Below are 26164 nucleotides of genomic sequence, written 5' to 3' on the forward strand. Positions count from 1 at the left end.
ATTCCGAGGTAAGTTAAGGGTAGCGTTTCAGGAAACTCAGCATATACTGCCAGGCCGAATGAACTCTGTCCTCTTGTGTGTGGGACTTACGCAGATTGTCTATTTGCTTTCGGCACATCACAGTATATCGTTAGCCTGTGGAGTTTCTGTAGTGTAGTGGTCATCACATTCGCCTAACACGCGAAAGGTCCTCGGTTCAAAACCGAGCAGAAACAGCTGTCCTCTTTTGAAGAAATGTATAAACACCTTTGAGCCGACAGTTGGCTTCAGAAGGTTTAACGTTTATGCGCATATTGCCGAGCCTGCACGGAACGATTTCAGACTTCTTTAGGTAGTGGGTTCCGTAGTGTAGTGGTTATCACGTTCGCCTCACACGCGAAAGGTCCCCAGTTCGAAACTGGGCGGGAACACTGCATCTCTTTTCACAATTGTTTAGGTGGGTTTCTGTTGAGGAGGAAACTCAACGCTTCCAAGGCTTTGCGGCCAAGAGGCATGAGTACAGTCACTAAAGGTATAGTTGATGCAGAAATGAAAGAGCAGTCATTGTTTGACCTTAACCTATCCCACAACCGTGACATTCCAAGCCTGCTTGGCTTTCTTCTGAGGAACACGACAAAAGAGATTTGTCTGAGTGGCCCTCTGTTGAGCAGCAGCTCTGCATCACGAAGGCCCTTCTCTACACAGGTGTAGAGATAATTATTAAGCCACACTAGGCAGCAGTAATAGCCACGCAGACAGTGCTCTGTACTTTTGACCTGGTAGTTCGATGAACAGATGGCCGGTGCACTCAAAGATCCAATATTTCGTACAGCATAGAAATATACATATATTAAATGAAAGAGGGAAAAAAGCAAAAAAGAAATGGCCACAGAGGATTCCCGCAGATAACTGGAGAATTGCTTGGTTTGCTGCTAAATATAGAAGGTATTTGCAGACTGTAACCTAACCCACAACTGTGACATTCCAAGCCTGCGTGGCTTCTTCTGAGGGAACACGAAAAAAGAGATTTGTCTGAGTGGCCCTCTGTTGAGCAGCAGCTCTGCATCACGAAGCCCTTCTCTACACAGGTGTAGAGATTTCCTGATAAAATGATGCAAGCCGTAGCAGTTTCTAACACATGGCTAACCTTCTTGAAATTCAACACAATGGTCAACGAATCTGCCAATAAACCTGTTCAGGTGGCTCCTCACTTACTCCCGAAGCACCCAGAAGTGTTAAACCCTCGGAATTCGACTGACCACAAAACAGCCTGTTTTTTTACAATAGGGTAGATTGTACGTGGCAGTCCACATCTCAGCTTTCTGAAGAGATATCAAGCTAAAACTTGCTTTCCCATGCTAGTCTGGACACGTGCTACCCCTGTGGTGAGTTTCAAGTAAGATTGGAGAAACTCAACAATTTGACCAACAAAAATCACCAAGAGACATTTTCGAGTTTCTCCTGTGCTCCTGAAACTTTGGGTTTGTTAGTTTGAGACTAGCACAGGAAGGCAGATTTCAGCTTGATATCACACTTCAAGTGTTTAATTACGAGGTAAGTTAAGGGTAGCGTTTCAGGAAACTCTGCATATACTGCCAGGCCGAATGAACTCTGTCCTCTTGTGTGTGGGACTTACGCAGATTGTCCCGCAGATAACTGGAGAATTGCTTGGTTTGCTGCTAAAAATAGAAGGTATTTGCAGACTGAAGAGCGCAACGGAATCTGTAATTTGATTCGCGCTCCACGATGCTTGCGATGAAAAGATCTGACACCTCTTTGGCTGCAGGCTTCAATAGTGTAGAGGTTATCACGGTCAAAATCGTTCAGGTGGGTTTCTGTTGAGGAGGAACTCAACGCTTCCAAGGCTTTGCGGCCAAGAGGCATGAATACAGTCACTAAAGGTAAAGTTGATGCAGAAATGAAAGAGCAGATATTGTTTGACCTAAACCTAACCCACAACTGTGACATTCCAAGCCTGCGTGGCTTTCTTCTGAGAAACACCAAAGAAGAGATTTTAGGGAACTCTGCGTAGACTGCCATGCCGAATGAAATCTGTCCTCTTGTGTAAGGGTCTTTTCCGCCTAGGCCATCAAGTAAGGGCAGGGCCTCAAGGGGCGCCTAAAAGGGGGTACGTGGCAGGCCGTCCTTAGACCCCTGCGCGCCGGCCCTCTCTGTCCCAATAATCACCTGTGTCACCACAAACAGCCCATCTGTCCATCTCACCGCCTATGTGACCACTAACTGCCCTTCTGTCCACTGGTAATACAAAGACTGTGACCACAAGCAGTCTGTGTGTCCCCTTGACGAACTTTAAAACACATCCATCTGGAGTGTTATTTCCTGATAAAATGATGCAAGCCGTAGCAGTTTCTAACACATGGCTAACCTTCTTGAAATTCAACACAATGGTCAACGAATCTGCCAATAAACCTGTTCAGGTGGCTCCTCACTTACTCCCGAAGCACCCAGACGTGTTAAACCCTCGGAATTCGACTGACCACAAACAGCCTGTTTTTTTACAATAGGGTAGATTGTACGTGGCAAGTCCACATCTCAGCTTTCTGAAGAGATATCAAGCTAAAACTTGCTTTCCCATGCTAGTCTGGACACGTGCTACTCCTGTGGTGAGTTTCAAGAAGAATGGAGAAACTCTACAATTTGACCAACAAAAATCACCAAGAGACATTTTCGAGTTTCTCCTGTGCTCTTGAAACTTTGGGTTTGTTAGTTTGAGACTAGCACAGGAAGGCAGGTTTCAGCTTGATATCATGCTGCAAGTGTTTAATTCCGAGGTAAGTTAAGGGTAGCGTTTCAGGAAACTCAGCATATACTGCTAGGCCGAATGAACTCTGTCCTCTTGTGTGTGGGACTTACGCAGATTGTCTATTTGCTTTCGGGCACATCACAGTATAAATATTTTCCCAAAAAGCACTATCGTTAGCCTGTGGAGTTTCTGTAGTGTAGTGGTCATCACATTCGCCTAACACGCGAAAGGTCCTCGGTTCAAAACCGAGCAGAAACAGCTGTCCTCTTTTGAAGAAATGTATAAACACCTTTGAGCCGACAGTTGGCTTCAGAAGGTTAACGTTTATGCGCATATTGCCGAGCCTGCACAGAACGATTTCAGACTTCTTTAGGTAGTGGGTTTCCGTAGTGTAGTGGTTATCACGTTCGCCTCACACGCGAAAGGTCCCCAGTTCGAAACTGGGCGGGAACACTGCATCTCTTTTCACAATTGTTTAGGTGGGTTTCTGTTGAGGAGGAACTCAACGCTTCCAAGGCTTTGCGGCCAAGAGGCATGAGTACAGTCACTAAAGGTATAGTTGATGCAGAAATGAAAGAGCAGTCATTGTTTGACCTTAACCTATCCCACAACCGTGACATTCCAAGCCTGCGTGGCTTTCTTCTGAGGAACACGAAAAAAGAGATTTGTCTGAGTGGCCCTCTGTTGAGCAGCAGCTCTGCATCACGAAGGCCCTTCTCTACACAGGTGTAGAGATTTCCTGATAAAATGATGCAAGCCGTAGCAGTTTCTAACACATGGCTAACCTTCTTGAAATTCAACACAATGGTCAACGAATCTGCCAATAAACCTGTTCAGGTGGCTCCTCACTTACTCCCGAAGCACCCAGACGTGTTAAACCCTCGGAATTCGACTGACCACAAACAGCCTGTTTTTTTACAATAGGGTAGATTGTACGTGGCAAGTCCACATCTCAGCTTTCTGAAGAGATATCAAGCTAAAACTTGCTTTCCCATGCTAGTCTGGACACGTGCTACCCCTGTGGTGAGTTTCAAGAAGAATGGAGAAACTCTACAATTTGACCAACAAAAATCACCAAGAGACATTTTCGAGTTTCTCCTGTGCTCTTGAAACTTTGGGTTTGTTAGTTTGAGACTAGCACAGGAAGGCAGGTTTCAGCTTGATATCACGCTGCAAGTGTTTAATTCCGAGGTAAGTTAAGGGTAGCGTTTCAGGAAACTCAGCATATACTGCCAGGCCGAATGAACTCTGTCCTCTTGTGTGTGGGACTTACGCAGATTGTCCCTCAGATAACTGGAGAATTGCTTGGTTTGCTGCTAAAAATAGAAGGTATTTGCAGACTGAAGAGCGCAACGGAATCTGTAATTTGATTCGCGCTCCACCATGCTTGCGATGAAAAGATCTGACACCTCTTTGGCTGCAGGCTTCAATAGTGTAGAGGTTATCACGGTCAAAATCGTTCAGGTGGGTTTCTGTTGAGGAGGAACTCAACGCTTCCAAGGCTTTGCGGCCAAGAGGCATGAATACAGTCACTAAAGGTAAAGTTGATGCAGAAATGAAAGAGCAGATATTGTTTGACCTAAACCTAACCCACAACTGTGACATTCCAAGCCTGCGTGGCTTTCTTCTGAGAAACACCAAAGAAGAGATTTTAGGGAACTCTGCGTAGACTGCCACGCCGAATGAAATCTGTCCTCTTGTGTAAGGGTCTTTTTCCGCCTAGGCCATCAAGTAAGGGCAGGGCCTCAAGGGGCGCCTAAAAGGGGGTACGTGGCAGGCCGTCCTTAGACCCCTGCGCGCCAAATAATCACCTGTGTCACCACAAACAGCCCATCTGTCCCTCTCACCGCCTATGTGACCACTAACTGCCCTTCTGTCCACTGGTAATACAAAGACTGTGACCACAAGCAGTCTGTGTGTCCCCTTGACGAACTTTAAAACACATCCATCTGGAGTGTTATTTCCTGATAAAATGATGCAAGCCGTAGCAGTTTCTAACACATGGCTAACCTTCTTGAAATTCAACACAATGGTCAACGAATCTGCCAATAAACCTGTTCAGGTGGCTCCTCACTTACTCCCGAAGCACCCAGACGTGTTAAACCCTCGGAATTCGACTGACCACAAACAGCCTGTTTTTTTACAATAGGGTAGATTGTACATGGCAAGTCCACATCTCAGCTTTCTGAAGAGACATCAAGCTAAAACTTGCTTTCCCATGCTAGTCTGGACACGTGCTACCCCTGTGGTGAGTTTCAAGAAGAATGGAGAAACTCTACAATTTGACCAACAAAAATCACCAAGAGACATTTTCGAGTTTCTCCTGTGCTCTTGAAACTTTGGGTTTGTTAGTTTGAGACTAGCACAGGAAGGCAGGTTTCAGCTTGATATCATGCTGCAAGTGTTTAATTCCGAGGTAAGTTAAGGGTAGCGTTTCAGGAAACTCAGCATATACTGCTAGGCCGAATGAACTCTGTCCTCTTGTGTGTGGGACTTACGCAGATTGTCTATTTGCTTTCGGGCACATCACAGTATAAATATTTTCCCAAAAAGCACTATCGTTAGCCTGTGGAGTTTCTGTAGTGTAGTGGTCATCACATTCGCCTAACACGCGAAAGGTCCTCGGTTCAAAACCGAGCAGAAACAGCTGTCCTCTTTTGAAGAAATGTATAAACACCTTTGAGCCGACAGTTGGCTTCAGAAGGTTTAACGTTTATGCGCATATTGCCGAGCCTGCACAGAACGATTTCAGACTTCTTTAGGTAGTGGGTTTCCGTAATGTAGTGGTTATCACGTTCGCCTCACACGCGAAAGGTCCCCAGTTCGAAACTGGGCGGGAACACTGCATCTCTTTTCACAATTGTTTAGGTGGGTTTCTGTTGAGGAGGAACTCAACGCTTCCAAGGCTTTGCGGCCAAGAGGCATGAGTACAGTCACTAAAGGTATAGTTGATGCAGAAATGAAAGAGCAGTCATTGTTTGACCTTAACCTATCCCACAACCGTGACATTCCAAGCCTGCGTGGCTTTCTTCTGAGGAACACGAAAAAAGAGATTTGTCTGAGTGGCCCTCTGTTGAGCAGCAGCTCTGCATCACGAAGGCCCTTCTCTACACAGGTGTAGAGATTTCCTGATAAAATGATGCAAGCCGTAGCAGTTTCTAACACATGGCTAACCTTCTTGAAATTCAACACAATGGTCAACGAATCTGCCAATAAACCTGTTCAGGTGGCTCCTCACTTACTCCCGAAGCACCCAGACGTGTTAAACCCTCGGAATTCGACTGACCACAAACAGCCTGTTTTTTTACAATAGGGTAGATTGTACGTGGCAAGTCCACATCTCAGCTTTCTGAAGAGATATCAAGCTAAAACTTGCTTTCCCATGCTAGTCTGGACACGTGCTACCCCTGTGGTGAGTTTCAAGAAGAATGGAGAAACTCTACAATTTGACCAACAAAAATCACCAAGAGACATTTTCGAGTTTCTCCTGTGCTCTTGAAACTTTGGGTTTGTTAGTTTGAGACTAGCACAGGAAGGCAGGTTTCAGCTTGATATCACGCTGCAAGTGTTTAATTCCGAGGTAAGTTAAGGGTAGCGTTTCAGGAAACTCAGCATATACTGCCAGGCCGAATGAACTCTGTCCTCTTGTGTGTGGGACTTACGCAGATTGTCTATTTGCTTTCGGGCACATCACAGTATAAATATTTTCCCAAAAAGCACTATCGTTAGCCTGTGGAGTTTCTGTAGTGTAGTGGTCATCACATTCGCCTAACACGCGAAATGTCCTCGGTTCAAAACCGAGCAGAAACAGCTGTCCTCTTTTGAAGAAATGTATAAACACCTTTGAGCCGACAGTTGGCTTCAGAAGGTTTAACGTTTATGCGCATATTGCCGAGCCTGCACAGAACGATTTCAGACTTCTTTAGGTAGTGGGTTTCCGTAGTGTAGTGGTTATCACGTTCGCCTCACACGCGAAAGGTCCCCAGTTCGAAACTGGTTGGGAACACTGCATCTCTTTTCACAATTGTTTAGGTGGGTTTCTGTTGAGGAGGAACTCAACGCTTCCAAGGCTTTGCGGCCAAGAGGCATGAGTACAGTCACTAAAGGTATAGTTGATGCAGAAATGAAAGAGCAGTCATTGTTTGACCTTAACCTATCCCACAACCGTGACATTCCAAGCCTGCGTGGCTTTCTTCTGAGGAACACGAAAAAAGAGATTTGTCTGAGTGGCCCTCTGTTGAGCAGCATCTCTTCATCACGAAGGCCCTTCTCTACACAGGTGTAGAGATTTCCTGATAAAATGATGCAAGCCATAGCAGTTTCTAACACATGGCTAACCTTCTTGAAATTCAACACAATGGTCAACGAATCTGCCAATAAACCTGTTCAGGTGGCTCCTCACTTACTCCCGAAGCACCCAGACGTGTTAAACCCTCGGAATTCGACTGACCACAAACAGCCTGTTTTTTTTACAATAGGGTAGATTGTACGTGGCAAGTCCACATCTCAGCTTTCTGAAGAGATATCAAGCTAAAACTTGCTTTCCCATGCTAGTCTGGACACGTGCTACCCCTGTGGTGAGTTTCAAGAAGAATGGAGAAACTCTACAATTTGACCAACAAAAATCACCAAGAGACATTTTCGAGTTTCTCCTGTGCTCTTGAAACTTTGGGTTTGTTAGTTTGAGACTAGCACAGGAAGGCAGGTTTCAGCTTGATATCACGCTGCAAGTGTTTAATTCCGAGGTAAGTTAAGGGTAGCGTTTCAGGAAACTCAGCATATACTGCCAGGCCGAATGAACTCTGTCCTCTTGTGTGTGGGACTTACGCAGATTGTCCCTCAGATAACTGGAGAATTGCTTGGTTTGCTGCTAAAAATAGAATGTATTTGCAGACTGAAGAGCGCAACGGAATCTGTAATTTGATTCGCGCTCCACCATGCTTGCGATGAAAAGATCTGACACCTCTTTGGCTGCAGGCTTCAATAGTGTAGAGGTTATCACGGTCAAAATCGTTCAGGTGGGTTTCTGTTGAGGAGGAACTCAACGCTTCCAAGGCTTTGCGGCCAAGAGGCATGAATACAGTCACTAAAGGTAAAGTTGATGCAGAAATGAAAGAGCAGATATTGTTTGACCTAAACCTAACCCACAACTGTGACATTCCAAGCCTGCGTGGCTTTCTTCTGAGAAACACCAAAGAAGAGATTTTAGGGAACTCTGCGTAGACTGCCACGCCGAATGAAATCTGTCCTCTTGTGTAAGGGTCTTTTTCCGCCTAGGCCATCAAGTAAGGGCAGGGCCTCAAGGGGCGCCTAAAAGGGGGTACGTGGCAGGCCGTCCTTAGACCCCTGCGCGCCAAATAATCACCTGTGTCACCACAAACAGCCCATCTGTCCCTCTCACCGCCTATGTGACCACTAACTGCCCTTCTGTCCACTGGTAATACAAAGACTGTGACCACAAGCAGTCTGTGTGTCCCCTTGACGAACTTTAAAACACATCCATCTGGAGTGTTATTTCCTGATAAAATGATGCAAGCCGTAGCAGTTTCTAACACATGGCTAACCTTCTTGAAATTCAACACAATGGTCAACGAATCTGCCAATAAACCTGTTCAGGTGGCTCCTCACTTACTCCCGAAGCACCCAGACGTGTTAAACCCTCGGAATTCGACTGACCACAAACAGCCTGTTTTTTTACAATAGGGTAGATTGTACGTGGCAAGTCCACATCTCAGCTTTCTGAAGAGATATCAAGCTAAAACTTGCTTTCCCATGCTAGTCTGGACACGTGCTACCCCTGTGGTGAGTTTCAAGAAGAATGGAGAAACTCTACAATTTGACCAACAAAAATCACCAAGAGACATTTTCGAGTTTCTCCTGTGCTCTTGAAACTTTGGGTTTGTTAGTTTGAGACTAGCACAGGAAGGCAGGTTTCAGCTTGATATCACGCTGCAAGTGTTTAATTCCGAGGTAAGTTAAGGGTAGCGTTTCAGGAAACTCAGCATATACTGCCAGGCCGAATGAACTCTGTCCTCTTGTGTGTGGGACTTACGCAGATTGTCTATTTGCTTTCGGGCACATCACAGTATAAATATTTTCCCAAAAAGCACTATCGTTAGCCTGTGGAGTTTCTGTAGTGTTGTGGTCATCACATTCGCCTAACACGCGAAAGGTCCTCGGTTCAAAACCGAGCAGAAACAGCTGTCCTCTTTTGAAGAAATGTATAAACACCTTTGAGCCGACAGTTGGCTTCAGAAGGTTTAACGTTTATGCGCATATTGCCGAGCCTGCACAGAACGATTTCAGACTTCTTTAGGTAGTGGGTTTCCGTAGTGTAGTGGTTATCACGTTCGCCTCACACGCGAAAGGTCCCCAGTTCGAAACTGGGCGGGAACACTGCATCTCTTTTCACAATTGTTTAGGTGGGTTTCTGTTGAGGAGGAAATCAACGCTTCCAAGGCTTTGCGGCCAAGAGGCATGAGTACAGTCACTAAAGGTATAGTTGATGCAGAAATGAAAGAGCAGTCATTGTTTGACCTTAACCTATCCCACAACCGTGACATTCCAAGCCTGCTTGGCTTTCTTCTGAGGAACACGACAAAACAGATTTGTCTGAGTGGCCCTCTGTTGAGCAGCAGCTCTGCATCACGAAGGCCCTTCTCTACACAGGTGTAGAGATAATTATTAAGCCACACTAGGCAGCAGTAATAGCCACGCAGACAGTGCTCTGTACTTTTGACCTGGTAGTTTCGATGAACAGATGGCCGGTGCACTCAAAGATCCAATATTTCGTACAGCATATAAATATACATATATTAAATGAAAGAGGGAAAAAAGCAAAAAAGTAATGGCCACAGAGGATTCCCGCAGATAACTGGAGAATTGCTTGGTTTGCTGCTAAATATAGAAGGTATTTGCAGACTGTAACCTAACCCACAACTGTGACATTCCAAGCCTGCGTGGCTTTCTTCTGAGGAACACGAAAAAAGAGATTTGTCTGAGTGGCCCTCTGTTGAGCAGCATCTCTTCATCACGAAGGCCCTTCTCTACACAGGTGTAGAGATTTCCTGATAAAATGATGCAAGCCATAGCAGTTTCTAACACATGGCTAACCTTCTTGAAATTCAACACAATGGTCAACGAATCTGCCAATAAACCTGTTCAGGTGGCTCCTCACTTACTCCCGAAGCACCCAGACGTGTTAAACCCTCGGAATTCGACTGACCACAAACAGCCTGTTTTTTTTTACAATAGGGTAGATTGTACGTGGCAAGTCCACATCTCAGCTTTCTGAAGAGATATCAAGCTAAAACTTGCTTTCCCATGCTAGTCTGGACACGTGCTACCCCTGTGGTGAGTTTCAAGAAGAATGGAGAAACTCTACAATTTGACCAACAAAAATCACCAAGAGACATTTTCGAGTTTCTCCTGTGCTCTTGAAACTTTGGGTTTGTTAGTTTGAGACTAGCACAGGAAGGCAGGTTTCAGCTTGATATCACGCTGCAAGTGTTTAATTCCGAGGTAAGTTAAGGGTAGCGTTTCAGGAAACTCAGCATATACTGCCAGGCCGAATGAACTCTGTCCTCTTGTGTGTGGGACTTACGCAGATTGTCCCTCAGATAACTGGAGAATTGCTTGGTTTGCTGCTAAAAATAGAAGGTATTTGCAGACTGAAGAGCGCAACGGAATCTGTAATTTGATTCGCGCTCCACCATGCTTGCGATGAAAAGATCTGACACCTCTTTGGCTGCAGGCTTCAATAGTGTAGAGGTTATCACGGTCAAAATCGTTCAGGTGGGTTTCTGTTGAGGAGGAACTCAACGCTTCCAAGGCTTTGCGGCCAAGAGGCATGAATACAGTCACTAAAGGTAAAGTTGATGCAGAAATGAAAGAGCAGATATTGTTTGACCTAAACCTAACCCACAACTGTGACATTCCAAGCCTGCGTGGCTTTCTTCTGAGAAACACCAAAGAAGAGATTTTAGGGAACTCTGCGTAGACTGCCACGCCGAATGAAATCTGTCCTCTTGTGTAAGGGTCTTTTTCCGCCTAGGCCATCAAGTAAGGGCAGGGCCTCAAGGGGCGCCTAAAAGGGGGTACGTGGCAGGCCGTCCTTAGACCCCTGCGCGCCAAATAATCACCTGTGTCACCACAAACAGCCCATCTGTCCCTCTCACCGCCTATGTGACCACTAACTGCCCTTCTGTCCACTGGTAATACAAAGACTGTGACCACAAGCAGTCTGTGTGTCCCCTTGACGAACTTTAAAACACATCCATCTGGAGTGTTATTTCCTGATAAAATGATGCAAGCCGTAGCAGTTTCTAACACATGGCTAACCTTCTTGAAATTCAACACAATGGTCAACGAATCTGCCAATAAACCTGTTCAGGTGGCTCCTCACTTACTCCCGAAGCACCCAGACGTGTTAAACCCTCGGAATTCGACTGACCACAAACAGCCTGTTTTTTTACAATAGGGTAGATTGTACATGGCAAGTCCACATCTCAGCTTTCTGAAGAGATATCAAGCTAAAACTTGCTTTCCCATGCTAGTCTGGACACGTGCTACCCCTGTGGTGAGTTTCAAGAAGAATGGAGAAACTCTACAATTTGACCAACAAAAATCACCAAGAGACATTTTCGAGTTTCTCCTGTGCTCTTGAAACTTTGGGTTTGTTAGTTTGAGACTAGCACAGGAAGGCAGGTTTCAGCTTGATATCATGCTGCAAGTGTTTAATTCCGAGGTAAGTTAAGGGTAGCGTTTCAGGAAACTCAGCATATACTGCTAGGCCGAATGAACTCTGTCCTCTTGTGTGTGGGACTTACGCAGATTGTCTATTTGCTTTCGGGCACATCACAGTATAAATATTTTCCCAAAAAGCACTATCGTTAGCCTGTGGAGTTTCTGTAGTGTAGTGGTCATCACATTCGCCTAACACGCGAAAGGTCCTCGGTTCAAAACCGAGCAGAAACAGCTGTCCCCTTTTGAAGAAATGTATAAACACCTTTGAGCCGACAGTTGGCTTCAGAAGGTTTAACGTTTATGCGCATATTGCCGAGCCTGCACAGAACGATTTCAGACTTCTTTAGGTAGTGGGTTTCCGTAGTGTAGTGGTTATCACGTTCGCCTCACACGCGAAAGGTCCCCAGTTCGAAACTGGGCGGGAACACTGCATCTCTTTTCACAATTGTTTAGGTGGGTTTCTGTTGAGGAGGAACTCAACGCTTCCAAGGCTTTGCGGCCAAGAGGCATGAGTACAGTCACTAAAGGTATAGTTGATGCAGAAATGAAAGAGCAGTCATTGTTTGACCTTAACCTATCCCACAACCGTGACATTCCAAGCCTGCGTGGCTTTCTTCTGAGGAACACGAAAAAAGAGATTTGTCTGAGTGGCCCTCTGTTGAGCAGCAGCTCTGCATCACGAAGGCCCTTCTCTACACAGGTGTAGAGATTTCCTGATAAAATGATGCAAGCCGTAGCAGTTTCTAACACATGGCTAACCTTCTTGAAATTCAACACAATGGTCAACGAATCTGCCAATAAACCTGTTCAGGTGGCTCCTCACTTACTCCCGAAGCACCCAGACGTGTTAAACCCTCGGAATTCGACTGACCACAAACAGCCTGTTTTTTTACAATAGGGTAGATTGTACGTGGCAAGTCCACATCTCAGCTTTCTGAAGAGATATCAAGCTAAAACTTGCTTTCCCATGCTAGTCTGGACACGTGCTACCCCTGTGGTGAGTTTCAAGAAGAATGGAGAAACTCTACAATTTGACCAACAAAAATCACCAAGAGACATTTTCGAGTTTCTCCTGTGCTCTTGAAACTTTGGGTTTGTTAGTTTGAGACTAGCACAGGAAGGCAGGTTTCAGCTTGATATCACGCTGCAAGTGTTTAATTCCGAGGTAAGTTAAGGGTAGCGTTTCAGGAAACTCAGCATATACTGCCAGGCCGAATGAACTCTGTCCTCTTGTGTGTGGGACTTACGCAGATTGTCTATTTGCTTTCGGGCACATCACAGTATAAATATTTTCCCAAAAAGCACTATCATTAGCCTGTGGAGTTTCTGTAGTGTAGTGGTCATCACATTCGCCTAACACGCGAAAGGTCCTCGGTTCAAAACCGAGCAGAAACAGCTGTCCTCTTTTGAAGAAATGTATAAACACCTTTGAGCCGACAGTTGGCTTCAGAAGGTTTAACGTTTATGCGCATATTGCCGAGCCTGCACAGAACGATTTCAGACTTCTTTAGGTAGTGGGTTTCCGTAGTGTAGTGGTTATCACGTTCGCCTCACACGCGAAAGGTCCCCAGTTCGAAACTGGTTGGGAACACTGCATCTCTTTTCACAATTGTTTAGGTGGGTTTCTGTTGAGGAGGAACTCAACGCTTCCAAGGCTTTGCGGCCAAGAGGCATGAGTACAGTCACTAAAGGTATAGTTGATGCAGAAATGAAAGAGCAGTCATTGTTTGACCTTAACCTATCCCACAACCGTGACATTCCAAGCCTGCGTGGCTTTCTTCTGAGGAACACGAAAAAAGAGATTTGTCTGAGTGGCCCTCTGTTGAGCAGCATCTCTTCATCACGAAGGCCCTTCTCTACACAGGTGTAGAGATTTCCTGATAAAATGATGCAAGCCATAGCAGTTTCTAACACATGGCTAACCTTCTTGAAATTCAACACAATGGTCAACGAATCTGCCAATAAACCTGTTCAGGTGGCTCCTCACTTACTCCCGAAGCACCCAGACGTGTTAAACCCTCGGAATTCGACTGACCACAAACAGCCTGTTTTTTTTACAATAGGGTAGATTGTACGTGGCAAGTCCACATCTCAGCTTTCTGAAGAGATATCAAGCTAAAACTTGCTTTCCCATGCTAGTCTGGACACGTGCTACCCCTGTGGTGAGTTTCAAGAAGAATGGAGAAACTCTACAATTTGACCAACAAAAATCACCAAGAGACATTTTCGAGTTTCTCCTGTGCTCTTGAAACTTTGGGTTTGTTAGTTTGAGACTAGCACAGGAAGGCAGGTTTCAGCTTGATATCACGCTGCAAGTGTTTAATTCCGAGGTAAGTTAAGGGTAGCGTTTCAGGAAACTCAGCATATACTGCCAGGCCGAATGAACTCTGTCCTCTTGTGTGTGGGACTTACGCAGATTGTCCCTCAGATAACTGGAGAATTGCTTGGTTTGCTGCTAAAAATAGAAGGTATTTGCAGACTGAAGAGCGCAACGGAATCTGTAATTTGATTCGCGCTCCACCATGCTTGCGATGAAAAGATCTGACACCTCTTTGGCTGCAGGCTTCAATAGTGTAGAGGTTATCACGGTCAAAATCGTTCAGGTGGGTTTCTGTTGAGGAGGAACTCAACGCTTCCAAGGCTTTGCGGCCAATAGGCATGAATACAGTCACTAAAGGTAAAGTTGATGCAGAAATGAAAGAGCAGATATTGTTTGACCTAAACCTAACCCACAACTGTGACATTCCAAGCCTGCGTGGCTTTCTTCTGAGAAACACCAAAGAAGAGATTTTAGGGAACTCTGCGTAGACTGCCACGCTGAATGAAATCTGTCCTCTTGTGTAAGGGTCTTTTTCCGCCTAGGCCATCAAGTAAGGGCAGGGCCTCAAGGGGCGCCTAAAAGGGGGTACGTGGCAGGCCGTCCTTAGACACCTGCGCGCCAAATAATCACCTGTGTCACCACAAACAGCCCATCTGTCCCTCTCATCGCCTATGTGACCACTAACTGCCCTTCTGTCCACTGGTAATACAAGGACTGTGACCACAAGCAGTCTGTGTGTCCCCTTGACGAACTTTAAAACACATCCATCTGGAGTGTTATTTCCTGATAAAATGATGCAAGCCGTAGCAGTTTCTAACACATGGCTAACCTTCTTGAAATTCAACACAATGGTCAACGAATCTGCCAATAAACCTGTTCAGGTGGCTCCTCACTTACTCCCGAAGCACCCAGACGTGTTAAACCCTCGGAATTCGACTGACCACAAACAGCCTGTTTTTTTACAATAGGGTAGATTGTACGTGGCAAGTCCACATCTCAGCTTTCTGAAGAGATATCAAGCTAAAACTTGCTTTCCCATGCTAGTCTGGACACGTGCTACCCCTGTGGTGAGTTTCAAGAAGAATGGAGAAACTCTACAATTTGACCAACAAAAATCACCAAGAGACATTTTCGAGTTTCTCCTGTGCTCTTGAAACTTTGGGTTTGTTAGTTTGAGACTAGCACAGGAAGGCAGGTTTCAGCTTGATATCACGCTGCAAGTGTTTAATTCCGAGGTAAGTTAAGGGTAGCGTTTCAGGAAACTCAGCATATACTGCCAGGCCGAATGAACTCTGTCCTCTTGTGTGTGGGACTTACGCAGATTGTCTATTTGCTTTCGGGCACATCACAGTATAAATATTTTCCCAAAAAGCACTATCGTTAGCCTGTGGAGTTTCTGTAGTGTTGTGGTCATCACATTCGCCTAACACGCGAAAGGTCCTCGGTTCAAAACCGAGCAGAAACAGCTGTCCTCTTTTGAAGAAATGTATAAACACCTTTGAGCCGACAGTTGGCTTCAGAAGGTTTAACGTTTATGCGCATATTGCCGAGCCTGCACAGAACGATTTCAGACTTCTTTAGGTAGTGGGTTTCCGTAGTGTAGTGGTTATCACGTTCGCCTCACACGCGAAAGGTCCCCAGTTCGAAACTGGGCGGGAACACTGCATCTCTTTTCACAATTGTTTAGGTGGGTTTCTGTTGAGGAGGAAATCAACGCTTCCAAGGCTTTGCGGCCAAGAGGCATGAGTACAGTCACTAAAGGTATAGTTGATGCAGAAATGAAAGAGCAGTCATTGTTTGACCTTAACCTATCCCACAACCGTGACATTCCAAGCCTGCTTGGCTTTCTTCTGAGGAACACGACAAAACAGATTTGTCTGAGTGGCCCTCTGTTGAGCAGCAGCTCTGCATCACGAAGGCCCTTCTCTACACAGGTGTAGAGATAATATTAAGCCACACTAGGCAGCAGTAATAGCCACGCAGACAGTGCTCTGTACTTTTGACCTGGTAGTTTCGATGAACAGATGGCCGGTGCACTCAAAGATCCAATATTTCGTACAGCATATAAATATACATATATTAAATGAAAGAGGGAAAAAAGCAAAAAAGAAATGGCCACAGAGGATTCCCGCAGATAACTGGAGAATTGCTTGGTTTGCTGCTAAATATAGAAGGTATTTGCAGACTGTAACCTAACCCACAACTGTGACATTCCAAGCCTGCGTGGCTTTCTTCTGAGGAACACGAAAAAAGAGATTTGTCTGAGTGGCCCTCTGTTGAGCAGCAGCTCTGCATCACGAAGGCCCTTCTCTACACAGGTGTAGAGATTTCCTGATAAAATGATGCAAGCCGTAGCAGTTTCTAACACATGGCTAACCTTCTTGAAATTCAACACAATGGTCAACGAATCTGCCAATAAACCTGTTCAGGTGGCTCCTCACTTACTCCCGAAGCACCCAGACGTGTTAAACCCTCGGAATTCGACTGACCACAAACAGCCTGTTTTTTTACAATAGGGTAGATTGTACGTGGCAAGTCCACATCTCAGCTTTCTGAAGAGATATCAAGCTAAAACTTGCTTTCCCATGCTAGTCTGGACACGTGCTACCCCTGTGGTGAGTTTCAAGAAGAATGGAGAAACTCTACAATTTGACCAACAAAAATCACCAAGAGACATTTTCGAGTTTCTCCTGTGCTCTTGAAACTTTGGGTTTGTTAGTTTGAGACTAGCACAGGAAGGCAGGTTTCAGCTTGATATCACGCTGCAAGTGTTTAATTCCGAGGTAAGTTAAGGGTAGCGTTTCAGGAAACTCAGCATATACTGCCAGGCCGAATGAACTCTGTCCTCTTGTGTGTGGGACTTACGCAGATTGTCTATTTGCTTTTGGGCACATCACAGTATAAATATTTTCCCAAAAAGCACTATCGTTAGCCTGTGGAGTTTCTGTAGTGTAGTGGTCATCACATTCGCCTAACACGCGAAAGGTCCTCGGTTCAAAACCGAGCAGAAACAGCTGTCCTCTTTTGAAGAAATGTATAAACACCTTTGAGCCGACAGTTGGCTTCAGAAGGTTTAACGTTTATGCGCATATTGCCGAGCCTGCACAGAACGATTTCAGACTTCTTTAGGTAGTGGGTTTCCGTAGTGTAGTGCTTATCACGTTCGCCTCACACGCGAAAGGTCCCCAGTTCGAAACTGGGCGGGAACACTGCATCTCTTTTCACAATTGTTTAGGTGGGTTTCTGTTGAGGAGGAACTCAACGCTTCCAAGGCTTTGCGGCCAAGAGGCATGAGTACAGTCACTAAAGGTATAGTTGATGCAGAAATGAAAGAGCAGTCATTGTTTGACCTTAACCTATCCCACAACCGTGACATTCCAAGCCTGCGTGGCTTTCTTCTGAGGAACACGAAAAAAGAGATTTGTCTGAGTGGCCCTCTGTTGAGCAGCAGCTCTGCATCACGAAGGCCCTTCTCTACACAGGTGTAGAGATAATTATTAAGCCACACTAGGCAGCAGTAATAGCCACGCAGACAGTGCTCTGTACTTTTAACCTGGTAGTTTCGATGAACAGATGGCCGGTGCACTCAAAGATCCAATATTTCGTACAGCATATAAATATACATATATTAAATGAAAGAGGGAAAAAAGCAAAAAAGAAATGGCCACAGAGGATTCCCGCAGATAACTGGAGAATTGCTTGGTTTGCTGCTAAATATAGAAGGTATTTGCAGACTGTAACCTAACCCACAACTGTGACATTCCAAGCCTGCGTGGCTTTCTTCTGAGGAACACGAAAAAAGAGATTTGTCTGAGTGGCCCTCTGTTGAGCAGCAGCTCTGCATCACGAAGGCCCTTCTCTACACAGGTGTAGAGATTTCCTGATAAAATGATGCAAGCCGTAGCAGTTTCTAACACATGGCTAACCTTCTTGAAATTCAACACAATGGTCAACGAATCTGCCAATAAACCTGTTCAGGTGGCTCCTCACTTACTCCCGAAGCACCCAGACGTGTTAAACCCTCGGAATTCGACTGACCACAAACAGCCTGTTTTTTTACAATAGGGTAGATTGTACGTGGCAAGTCCACATCTCAGCTTTCTGAAGAGATATCAAGCTAAAACTTGCTTTCCCATGCTAGTCTGGACACGTGCTACCCCTGTGGTGAGTTTCAAGAAGAATGGAGAAACTCTACAATTTGACCAACAAAAATCACCAAGAGACATTTTCGAGTTTCTCCTGTGCTCTTGAAACTTTGGGTTTGTTAGTTTGAGACTAGCACAGGAAGGCAGGTTTCAGCTTGATATCACGCTGCAAGTGTTTAATTCCGAGGTAAGTTAAGGGTAGCGTTTCAGGAAACTCAGCATATACTGCCAGGCCGAATGAACTCTGTCCTCTTGTGTGTGGGACTTACGCAGATTGTCCCTCAGATAACTGGAGAATTGCTTGGTTTGCTGCTAAAAATAGAAGGTATTTGCAGACTGAAGAGCGCAACGGAATCTGTAATTTGATTCGCGCTCCACCATGCTTGCGATGAAAAGATCTGACACCTCTTTGGCTGCAGGCTTCAATAGTGTAGAGGTTATCACGGTCAAAATCGTTCAGGTGGGTTTCTGTTGAGGAGGAACTCAACGCTTCCAAGGCTTTGCGGCCAAGAGGCATGAATACAGTCACTAAAGGTAAAGTTGATGCAGAAATGAAAGAGCAGATATTGTTTGACCTAAACCTAACCCACAACTGTGACATTCCAAGCCTGCGTGGCTTTCTTCTGAGAAACACCAAAGAAGAGATTTTAGGGAACTCTGCGTAGACTGCCACGCCGAATGAAATCTGTCCTCTTGTGTAAGGGTCTTTTTCCGCCTAGGCCATCAAGTAAGGGCAGGGCCTCAAGGGGCGCCTAAAAGGGGGTACGTGGCAGGCCGTCCTTAGACCCCTGCGCGCCAAATAATCACCTGTGTCACCACAAACAGCCCATCTGTCCCTCTCACCGCCTATGTGACCACTAACTGCCCTTCTGTCCACTGGTAATACAAAGACTGTGACCACAAGCAGTCTGTGTGTCCCCTTGACGAACTTTAAAACACATCCATCTGGAGTGTTATTTCCTGATAAAATGATGCAAGCCGTAGCAGTTTCTAACACATGGCTAACCTTCTGAAATTCAACACAATGGTCAACGAATCTGCCAATAAACCTGTTCAGGTGGCTCCTCACTTACTCCCGAAGCACCCAGACGTGTTAAACCCTCGGAATTCGACTGACCACAAACAGCCTGTTTTTTTACAATAGGGTAGATTGTACATGGCAAGTCCACATCTCAGCTTTCTGAAGAGATATCAAGCTAAAACTTGCTTTCCCATGCTAGTCTGGACACGTGCTACCCCTGTGGTGAGTTTCAAGAAGAATGGAGAAACTCTACAATTTGACCAACAAAAATCACCAAGAGACATTTTCGAGTTTCTCCTGTGCTCTTGAAACTTTGGGTTTGTTAGTTTGAGACTAGCACAGGAAGGCAGGTTTCAGCTTGATATCATGCTGCAAGTGTTTAATTCCGAGGTAAGTTAAGGGTAGCGTTTCAGGAAACTCAGCATATACTGCTAGGCCGAATGAACTCTGTCCTCTTGTGTGTGGGACTTACGCAGATTGTCTATTTGCTTTCGGGCACATCACAGTATAAATATTTTCCCAAAAAGCACTATCGTTAGCCTGTGGAGTTTCTGTAGTGTAGTGGTCATCACATTCGCCTAACACGCGAAAGGTCCTCGGTTCAAAACCGAGCAGAAACAGCTGTCCCCTTTTGAAGAAATGTATAAACACCTTTGAGCCGACAGTTGGCTTCAGAAGGTTTAACGTTTATGCGCATATTGCCGAGCCTGCACAGAACGATTTCAGACTTCTTTAGGTAGTGGGTTTCCGTAGTGTAGTGGTTATCACGTTCGCCTCACACGCGAAAGGTCCCCAGTTCGAAACTGGGCGGGAACACTGCATCTCTTTTCACAATTGTTTAGGTGGGTTTCTGTTGAGGAGGAACTCAACGCTTCCAAGGCTTTGCGGCCAAGAGGCATGAGTACAGTCACTAAAGGTATAGTTGATGCAGAAATGAAAGAGCAGTCATTGTTTGACCTTAACCTATCCCACAACCGTGACATTCCAAGCCTGCGTGGCTTTCTTCTGAGGAACACGAAAAAAGAGATTTGTCTGAGTGGCCCTCTGTTGAGCAGCAGCTCTGCATCACGAAGGCCCTTCTCTACACAGGTGTAGAGATTTCCTGATAAAATGATGCAAGCCGTAGCAGTTTCTAACACATGGCTAACCTTCTTGAAATTCAACACAATGGTCAACGAATCTGCCAATAAACCTGTTCAGGTGGCTCCTCACTTACTCCCGAAGCACCCAGACGTGTTAAACCCTCGGAATTCGACTGACCACAAACAGCCTGTTTTTTTACAATAGGGTAGATTGTACGTGGCAAGTCCACATCTCAGCTTTCTGAAGAGATATCAAGCTAAAACTTGCTTTCCCATGCTAGTCTGGACACGTGCTACCCCTGTGGTGAGTTTCAAGAAGAATGGAGAAACTCTACAATTTGACCAACAAAAATCACCAAGAGACATTTTCGAGTTTCTCCTGTGCTCTTGAAACTTTGGGTTTGTTAGTTTGAGACTAGCACAGGAAGGCAGGTTTCAGCTTGATATCACGCTGCAAGTGTTTAATTCCGAGGTAAGTTAAGGGTAGCGTTTCAGGAAACTCAGCATATACTGCCAGGCCGAATGAACTCTGTCCTCTTGTGTGTGGGACTTACGCAGATTGTCCCTCAGATAACTGGAGAATTGCTTGGTTTGCTGCTAAAAATAGAAGGTATTTGCAGACTGAAGAGCGCAACGGAATCTGTAATTTGATTCGCGCTCCACCATGCTTGCGATGAAAGATCTGACACCTCTTTGGCTGCAGGCTTCAATAGTGTAGAGGTTATCACGGTCAAAATCGTTCAGGTGGGTTTCTGTTGAGGAGGAACTCAACGCTTCCAAGGCTTTGCGGCCAATAGGCATGAATACAGTCACTAAAGGTAAAGTTGATGCAGAAATGAAAGAGCAGATATTGTTTGACCTAAACCTAACCCACAACTGTGACATTCCAAGCCTGCGTGGCTTTCTTCTGAGAAACACCAAAGAAGAGATTTTAGGGAACTCTGCGTAGACTGCCACGCTGAATGAAATCTGTCCTCTTGTGTAAGGGTCTTTTTCCGCCTAGGCCATCAAGTAAGGGCAGGGCCTCAAAGGGCGCCTAAAAGGGGGTACGTGGCAGGCCGTCCTTAGACACCTGCGCGCAAATAATCACCTGTGTCACCACAAACAGCCCATCTTGTCTTCACCGCCTATGTGACCACTAACTGCCCTTCTGTCCACTGGTAATACAAAGACTGTGACCACAAGCAGTCTGTGTGTCCCCTTGACGAACTTTAAAACACATCCATCTGGAGTGTTATTTCCTGATAAAATGATGCAAGCCGTAGCAGTTTCTAACACATGGCTAACCTTCTTGAAATTCAACACAATGGTCAACGAATCTGCCAATAAACCTGTTCAGGTGGCTCCTCACTTACTCCCGAAGCACCCAGACGTGTTAAACCCTCGGAATTCGACTGACCACAAACAGCCTGTTTTTTTACAATAGGGTAGATTGTACGTGGCAAGTCCACATCTCAGCTTTCTGAAGAGATATCAAGCTAAAACTTGCTTTCCCATGCTAGTCTGGACACGTGCTACCCCTGTGGTGAGTTTCAAGAAGAATGGAGAAACTCTACAATTTGACCAACAAAAATCACCAAGAGACATTTTCGAGTTTCTCCTGTGCTCTTGAAACTTTGGGTTTGTTAGTTTGAGACTAGCACAGGAAGGCAGGTTTCAGCTTGATATCACGCTGCAAGTGTTTAATTCCGAGGTAAGTTAAGGGTAGCGTTTCAGGAAACTCAGCATATACTGCCAGGCCGAATGAACTCTGTCCTCTTGTGTGTGGGACTTACGCAGATTGTCTATTTGCTTTCGGGCACATCACAGTATAAATATTTTCCCAAAAAGCACTATCGTTAGCCTGTGGAGTTTCTGTAGTGTAGTGGTCCACATTCGCCTAACACGCGCGAAAGGTCCTCGGTTCAAAACCGAGCAGAAACAGCTGTCCTCTTTTGAAGAAATGTATAAACACCTTTGAGCCGACAGTTGGCTTCAGAAGGTTTAACGTTTATGCGCATATTGCCGAGCCTGCACAGAACGATTTCAGACTTCTTTAGGTAGTGGGTTTCCGTAGTGTAGTGGTTATCACGTTCGCCTCACACGCGAAAGGTCCCCAGTTCGAAACTGGGCGGGAACACTGCATCTCTTTTCACAATTGTTTAGGTGGGTTTCTGTTGAGGAGGAACTCAACGCTTCCAAGGCTTTGCGGCCAAGAGGCATGAGTACAGTCACTAAAGGTATAGTTGATGCAGAAATGAAAGAGCAGTCATTGTTTGACCTTAAACCTATCCCACAACCGTGACATTCCAAGCCTGCTTGGCTTTCTTCTGAGGAACACGAAAAAGAGATTTTTGTCTGAGTGGCCCTCTGTTGAGCAGCAGCTCTGCATCACGAAGGCCTTCTCTACACAGGTGTAGAGATAAGGCAGGTTTCAGCTTGATATCACGCTGCAAGTGTTTAATTCCGAGGTAAGTTAAGGGTAGCGTTTCAGGAAACTCAGCATATACTGCCAGCCGAATGAACTCTGTCCTCTTGTGTGTGGGACTTACGCAGATTGTCTATTTGCTTTCGGGCACATCACAGTATAAATATTTTCCCAAAAAGCACTATCGTTAGCCTGTGGAGTTTCTGTAGTGTAGTGGTCATCACATTCGCCTAACACGCGAAAGGTCCTCGGTTCAAAACCGAGCAGAAACAGCTGTCCTCTTTGAAGAAATGTATAAACACCTTTGAGCCGACAGTTGGCTTCAGAAGGTTTAACGTTTATGCGCATATTGCCGAGCCTGCACAGAACGATTTCAGACTTCTTTAGGTAGTGGGTTCCGTAGTGTAGTGGTTCACGTTCGCCTCACACGCGAAAGGTCCCCAGTTCGAAACTGGGCGGGAACACTGCATCTCTTTTCACAAATGTTTAGGTGGGTTTCTGTTGAGAGGAAATCAACGCTTCCAAGGCTTTGCGGCCAAGAGGCATGAGTACAGTCACTAAAGGTATAGTTGATGCAGAAATGAAAGAGCAGTCATTGTTTGACCTTAACCTATCCCACAACCGTGACATTCCAAGCCTGCTTGGCTTTCTTCTGAGGAACACGACAAAAGAGATTTGTCTGAGTGGCCCTCTGTTGAGCAGCAGCTCTGCATCACGAAGGCCCTTCTCTACACAGGTGTAGAGATAATTATTAAGCCACACTAGGCAGCAGTAATAGCCACGCAGACAGTGCTCTGTACTTTTGACCTGGTAGTTTCGATGAACAGATGGCCGGTGCACTCAAAGATCCAATTTCGTACAGCATATAAATATACATATATTAATGAGAGGGAAAAAAGCAAAAAAGAAATGGCCACAGAGGATTCCCGCAGATAACTGGAGATTGCTTGGTTGCTGCTAAATAAGAAGGTATTTGCAGACTGTACCTAACCCACAACTGTGACATTCCAAGCTGCGTGGCTTTCTTCTGAGGAACACGAAAAAAGAGATTTGTCTGAGTGGCCCTCTGTTGAGCAGCAGCTCTGCATCACGAAGGCCCTTCTCTACACAGGTGTAGAGATTTCCTGATAAAATGATGCAAGCCGTAGCAGTTTCTAACACATGGCTAACCTTCTTGAAATTCAACACAATGGTCAACGAATCTGCCAATAAACCTGTTCAGGTGGCTCCTCACTTACTCCCAAGCACCCAGACGTGTTAAACCCTCGGAATTCGACTGACCACAAACAGCCTGTTTTTTTACAATAGGGTAGATTGTACGTGGCAAGTCCACATCTCAGCTTTCTGAAGAGATATCAAGCTAAAACTGCTTTCCCATGCTAGTCTGGACACGTGCTACCCCTGTGGTGAGTTTCAAGAAAGAGAGAACTCAACAATTTGACCAACAAAAATCACCAAGAGACATTTTCGAGTTTCTCCTGTGCTCTTGAAACTTTGGGTTTGTTAGTTTGAGACTAGCACAGGAAGGCAGGTTTCAGCTTGATATCACGCTGCAAGTGTTTAATTCCGAGGTAAGTTAAGGGTAGCGTTTCAGGAAACTCAGCATATACTGCCAGGCCGAATGAACTCTGTCCTCTTGTGTGTGGGACTTACGCAGATTGTCTATTTGCTTTCGGGCACATAACAGTATAAATATTTCCCAAAAAAGCACTACGTTAGCCTGTGGAGTTTCTTAGTGTATGGTCATCCATTCGCCTAACACCGCGAAGGTCCTCCGGTTCAAAACCGAGCAGAAACAGCTGTCCTCTTTTGAGAAATGTTAAACACCTTTGAGCCGACAGTTTGCTTCAGAAGGTTTACGTTTATGCGCATATTGCCGAGCCTGCACAGAACGATTTCAGACTTCTTTAGTAGTGGTTTCCGTAGTGTAGTGTTATCACGTTCGCCTCACACGCGAAAGTCCCCAGTTCGAAACTGGCGGGAACACTGCATCTCTTTTCACAATTGTTTAGGTGGGTTCTGTTGAGGAGGAACTCACGCTCAAGGCTTTGCGGCCAAGAGGCATGAGTCAGTCCACTAAAGTATAGTTGATGCAGAAATGAAGAGCAGTCATTGTTTGACCTTAACCTATCCCAACACCGTGACATTCCAAGCCTGCGTGGCTTCTCTGAGGACACGAAAAAAGAGATTTGTCTGAGTGGCCTCTGTTGAAAGCAGCAGCTCTGCATCACGAAGGCCCTTCTCTACACAGTGTAGAGATTTCCTGATAAAATGATGCAAGCCGTAGCAGTTTCTAACACATGGCTAACCTTCTTGAAATTCAACACAATGGTCAACGAATCTGCCAATAAACCTGTTCAGGTGGCTCCTCACTTACTCCCGAAGCACCCAGACGTGTTAAACCCTCGGAATTCGACTGACCACAAACAGCCTGTTTTTTTACAATAGGGTAGATTGTACGTGGCAAGTCCACATCTCAGCTTTCTGAAGAGATATCAAGCTAAAACTTGCTTTCCCATGCTAGTCTGGACACGTGCTACCCCTGTGGTGAGTTTCAAGAAGAATGGAGAAACTCTACAATTTGACCAACAAAAATCACCAAGAGACATTTTCGAGTTTCTCCTGTGCTCTTGAAACTTTGGGTTTGTTAGTTTGAGACTAGCACAGGAAGGCAGGTTTCAGCTTGATATCACGCTGCAAGTGTTTAATTCCGAGGTAAGTTAAGGGTAGCGTTTCAGGAAACTCAGCATATACTGCCAGGCCGAATGAACTCTGTCCTCTTGTGTGTGGGACTTACGCAGATTGTCTATTTGCTTTCGGGCACATCACAGTATATAATTTTCCCAAAAAGCACTATCGTTAGCCTGTGGAGTTTCTGTAGTGTAGTGGTCATCACATTCGCCTAACACGCGAAAGGTCCTCGGTTCAAAACCGAGCAGAAACAGCTGTCCTCTTTTGAAGAAATGTATAAACACCTTTGAGCCGACAGTTGGCTTCAGAAGGTTTAACGTTTATGCGCATATTGCCGAGCCTGCACAGAACGATTTCAGACTTCTTTAGGTAGTGGGTTCCGTAGTGTAGTGGTTATCACGTTCGCCTCACACGCGAAAGGTCCCCAGTTCGAAACTGGGCGGAACACTGCATCTCTTTCACAATTGTTTAGGTGGGTTTCTGTTGAGGAGGAACTCAACGCTTCCAAGGCTTTGCGGCCAAGAGGCATGAGTACAGTCACTAAAGGTATAGTTGATGCAGAAATGAAAGAGCAGTCATTGTTTGACCCTAACCTATCCCACAACCGTGACATTCCAAGCCTGCGTGGCTTTCTTCTGAGGAACACGAAAAAAGAGATTTGTCTGAGTGGCCCTCTGTTGAGCAGCAGCTCTGCATCACGAAGGCCCTTCTCTACACAGGTGTAGAGATTTCCTGATAAAATGATGCAAGCCGTAGCAGTTTCTAACACATGGCTAACCTTCTTGAAATTCAACACAATGGTCAACGAATCTGCCAATAAACCTGTTCAGGTGGCTCCTCACTTACTCCCGAAGCACCCAGACGTGTTAAACCCTCGGAATTCGACTGACCACAAACAGCCTGTTTTTTTACAATAGGGTAGATTGTACGTGGCAAGTCCACATCTCAGCTTTCTGAAGAGATATCAAGCTAAAACTTGCTTTCCCATGCTAGTCTGGACACGTGCTACC

General features: G+C 45.4%; 17 non-coding genes across 17 annotated transcripts; all 17 read left to right on the forward strand.

Moving 5' to 3' along the window:
- Positions 1-142: 142 nt before the first annotated feature.
- trnav-aac (transfer RNA valine (anticodon AAC)) lies at positions 143-215 on the forward strand. The gene has a single exon. It is a non-coding gene; the product is annotated as a tRNA-Val (tRNA).
- A 122-nt stretch (positions 216-337) lies between these two features.
- On the forward strand, positions 338-410 carry trnav-cac (transfer RNA valine (anticodon CAC)). Its single transcript has one exon. It is a non-coding gene; the product is annotated as a tRNA-Val (tRNA).
- A 2518-nt stretch (positions 411-2928) lies between these two features.
- trnav-aac (transfer RNA valine (anticodon AAC)) lies at positions 2929-3001 on the forward strand. The gene has a single exon. It is a non-coding gene; the product is annotated as a tRNA-Val (tRNA).
- A 122-nt stretch (positions 3002-3123) lies between these two features.
- On the forward strand, positions 3124-3196 carry trnav-cac (transfer RNA valine (anticodon CAC)). The gene has a single exon. It is a non-coding gene; the product is annotated as a tRNA-Val (tRNA).
- Positions 3197-5316: 2120 nt separating this feature from the next.
- On the forward strand, positions 5317-5389 carry trnav-aac (transfer RNA valine (anticodon AAC)). Its single transcript has one exon. It is a non-coding gene; the product is annotated as a tRNA-Val (tRNA).
- Positions 5390-6480: 1091 nt separating this feature from the next.
- On the forward strand, positions 6481-6553 carry trnav-aac (transfer RNA valine (anticodon AAC)). The gene has a single exon. It is a non-coding gene; the product is annotated as a tRNA-Val (tRNA).
- A 2513-nt stretch (positions 6554-9066) lies between these two features.
- Positions 9067-9139, forward strand: trnav-cac (transfer RNA valine (anticodon CAC)). The gene has a single exon. It is a non-coding gene; the product is annotated as a tRNA-Val (tRNA).
- Positions 9140-11646: 2507 nt separating this feature from the next.
- On the forward strand, positions 11647-11719 carry trnav-aac (transfer RNA valine (anticodon AAC)). The gene has a single exon. It is a non-coding gene; the product is annotated as a tRNA-Val (tRNA).
- A 123-nt stretch (positions 11720-11842) lies between these two features.
- trnav-cac (transfer RNA valine (anticodon CAC)) lies at positions 11843-11915 on the forward strand. The gene has a single exon. It is a non-coding gene; the product is annotated as a tRNA-Val (tRNA).
- An 895-nt stretch (positions 11916-12810) lies between these two features.
- trnav-aac (transfer RNA valine (anticodon AAC)) lies at positions 12811-12883 on the forward strand. The gene has a single exon. It is a non-coding gene; the product is annotated as a tRNA-Val (tRNA).
- Positions 12884-15396: 2513 nt separating this feature from the next.
- Positions 15397-15469, forward strand: trnav-cac (transfer RNA valine (anticodon CAC)). Its single transcript has one exon. It is a non-coding gene; the product is annotated as a tRNA-Val (tRNA).
- Positions 15470-16748: 1279 nt separating this feature from the next.
- On the forward strand, positions 16749-16821 carry trnav-aac (transfer RNA valine (anticodon AAC)). Its single transcript has one exon. It is a non-coding gene; the product is annotated as a tRNA-Val (tRNA).
- A 2700-nt stretch (positions 16822-19521) lies between these two features.
- Positions 19522-19594, forward strand: trnav-aac (transfer RNA valine (anticodon AAC)). The gene has a single exon. It is a non-coding gene; the product is annotated as a tRNA-Val (tRNA).
- A 123-nt stretch (positions 19595-19717) lies between these two features.
- On the forward strand, positions 19718-19790 carry trnav-cac (transfer RNA valine (anticodon CAC)). Its single transcript has one exon. It is a non-coding gene; the product is annotated as a tRNA-Val (tRNA).
- A 2312-nt stretch (positions 19791-22102) lies between these two features.
- Positions 22103-22175, forward strand: trnav-cac (transfer RNA valine (anticodon CAC)). Its single transcript has one exon. It is a non-coding gene; the product is annotated as a tRNA-Val (tRNA).
- Positions 22176-22662: 487 nt separating this feature from the next.
- On the forward strand, positions 22663-22735 carry trnav-aac (transfer RNA valine (anticodon AAC)). The gene has a single exon. It is a non-coding gene; the product is annotated as a tRNA-Val (tRNA).
- A 2599-nt stretch (positions 22736-25334) lies between these two features.
- On the forward strand, positions 25335-25407 carry trnav-aac (transfer RNA valine (anticodon AAC)). The gene has a single exon. It is a non-coding gene; the product is annotated as a tRNA-Val (tRNA).
- Positions 25408-26164: the final 757 nt, after the last annotated feature.

This window comes from Carassius auratus, unplaced genomic scaffold, assembly GCF_003368295.1.
Source record: "Carassius auratus strain Wakin unplaced genomic scaffold, ASM336829v1 scaf_tig00008478, whole genome shotgun sequence".
Classification (NCBI taxonomy): Eukaryota; Metazoa; Chordata; class Actinopteri; order Cypriniformes; family Cyprinidae; genus Carassius; species Carassius auratus.